We start from the raw sequence: 3,100 nt of genomic DNA on the forward strand, positions 1-3,100 counted from the left end.
GCTTATTTTCTGGAGATTTTTCTCTTTCTTTTCGAGATGCTTTGTCACCTTGGTTGTTCCTCGTGTTTAATGGACTATTTCTCCACCTGAGCATTAATAGAAATGTATTCTGCTATTTCTCCAGAAAGATTTACTATATAAAGGTCTCTTTTTACTCTGTTGCAAAGAAGGCAGTTTTCTTTTGGTTTCCAGTAGGTGGTGTCTAAGCTCTTTGATCCCTACTGTATATAAAGCCTTAATAATGCCTTTATATAATGCCTTTTTAAAAAAAAGAAAGATATTTAATCACGCTTGCTACCCTCAGTCTCAGTCCCTGTTCGTTTTAGCAACAATTTCGGTATCATTTTCTCAGATTCCCCTGGGGATCTGTGGTGATCAATATCGGAGGGTATGGGGGAAGGGGCCCTCTGGATTGGGAGTTGGGGGTTGCAACTCAGCCTTGGTTTTGCATCCACAGCTGGTAAATATCAACTGTTTTTTCTCTGTTTTCCGCTTCTCTGCTTTCTGCCCTGATGACTTAGTCCTGATGCTGGCTGAGTGGAACTCACATACTCTCCCAGATAGAGCTGTTCAAGGAAGTTGCCGCACCTTCTCCCATCTGCCTTTCTCTACAGGGAGCTCTGGGGGCTGTGAGAGTTAGCTTCTTTTTTTCTCACAGTCCACCAACCTACACCCGGGATTCTGACCTGTGGTAGCTCTTATGCACAAATCTCATGCTTAGACGTGCTGGTGTGCAGTTTGGGTGTTTTTTTGTTGAGTTTTAGATGTTCAGCTTATTGTTGTTTCAAGGGGAGAGGTCTGGGGACGTCTCTCACTCCGCCATGTTTTTCGGGAATCTCTTTCATATAAATTTTGAATTATTTGTTCTTGTTCAAAGAAAGATATCATTGGTATTTTGACAGGAATTTTACTGAATCTGTAGATTTTTTTGGATAGTCTGGTCGTTTTAATAATAGTAATACTTCTAATCTATGAGTATGATATATCCTTACATTTATTTATCTCCTTTTCAATTTCTTTCTTCAATGTCTTATAGTTTTCAGAGTACAGGTCTTTCATTTCCTCGGTAAAATTTATTCCTAGATATTTTACTATTTTTGATACAATTATAAATGGGATTGTTTTCTTAATTTCTCCTTCTGAATGTTCATTATTAGTGTATGAGAACATAATGGATTTCTATATATTGATTCTGTATCTTGCTAATTTCCTAACTCTTTTATTAATTATAATTTTGATAGATTCTTTACATTTTCTATACATAGTATCATGTCACCTGCAAATAATTATAGTTTTTTTTTGATGACTTTTATTATAATTTATATATTATTTATTTATTTATTTTTGTCTGATTGCTATGGCTAGAACTTCCAATACTATATTGAATAATATTTATGAGAGTAGTCATCCTTTTTCTTGTTCCTGATTGTAGAGGAAAAGCATTCAACTTTGCATCATTGAATAAGATGTCTGCTGTGGTGGGCTTGTCATATATAGCCTTTTTCAAGTTGAGGTAATTTTCATTTATACCCATTTTGTTGAATGCTTTATCATAAATTTATGTTGGATCTGGTCAAATGCTTTTTCTACACTTATTGAAATAATCATATAATCCTTACCCTTGGTTTTGTTGATGTGATGAATCACATTAATGTTTTGCAAATATCCCTTGCATTTCTGCTGTAAGTCCCATTTAATTATTGTGTATAATCATTTTAATGTACTGTTAAATTTTGTTTGCTAGTATGTTGAGAATTTTTTCATCTATGTTTATCAGGGATATTGATCTGTAATTCTCTCTCTCTTTCTTTTTTTTTTTTTTTTTTTTGTTTGGTTTTTTTTCGTCTTTCATCAGGATAATACTGGCCTTGTAAATTGGGTTTAGATGCATTAATTTTTTTTTAAATAGTTTGAGAAGAATATGTACTGTCTTCTTTAAATGTTTAGTAGAATTCACCTATGAAGCCATTTTTTTTCCTGGGCTTTTGTTTCTTGGGGATTTTTTTGATTAGCACTCATAGGAGAAAATCTTTATAAACTGCAGTTACACAAACATTTCATACAATAATACAAAAAACAATCTATATTAAAAACCTTATAAATTCCACTTCAGGAAAATTTAACATGTCTGCTTTGAAAAGACACTTTTAAGAAAATGAAAATAGAAGCCATAGACAGGGAGAAAATATTTGCAAACAAGTATCTGATTAAAAAACTTGTATTCAGAATATATAAGAAAATCTCAATACTTGAAAATTAAAAAATACTTTAATAAAAAATTGAGGGAGACCTAAGTAAAGAAGATATATGGATGGCAAATAATCAAATAAATAAAAACCACAAAAACGCTCAACATCATTTGTCATTAGAGAAATGCAAACTAAAACCACAGTAAGATAGCACTTTGTACCTAATAAAATGGCTCATATTACAAAATAATAATAATAATCTTACATTTCCAATTACTGGTGATGATACAGAACAATTGAAACTTATACATTGTGAAGAAAATGAAACATGGTGCAGCTAGTTTGAAAGTGTTTCAATATTTTGTAAGTTAAAGATACTCTTACCATTGATTCAATAACCTCACTTGTAGATATTTACTCCATAAACAATGAAAGTTAACATGTACACAAAAACCTGTATACAAATATTTTAGTTGTTTTGTTTATAAGTAACCATAAAAAATCTAAATGTCCCTCATCTTGTGGATGAATAAACCAATTGTGTTACATCCATATAATAGTATATCACTCAGAACTAAAAATGAACTACTGATACTCTCAACAATGTGGAGAAATTTCAAATATATTAAAGTAAGCAGAAGAAGCTATTCAAAAGGCTACATATTTATTGTAGAACTCTATATAATATTCTGGAAAATCAAAGCTCTAAGAACTGAAAACATGAATGTTTGACAGAGTTTTGGAGTGGGATAGGTAATGATTACAAATGAAGCACAAAGAAATTTTGGGAGACCATGAAACTACCATATATTTTGATGGTAGTAATGGTTATACGATTCTATGCATTTGTACACTGCAAAGCGTAAATTTTTCTCTATGTTAACCGACTTTTTAAACAAAACAGTTTTCAG

The sequence above is a fragment of the Pteropus alecto genome, unplaced genomic scaffold, assembly GCF_000325575.1.
Source record: "Pteropus alecto unplaced genomic scaffold, ASM32557v1 scaffold250, whole genome shotgun sequence".
NCBI lineage: Eukaryota > Metazoa > Chordata > Mammalia > Chiroptera > Pteropodidae > Pteropus > Pteropus alecto.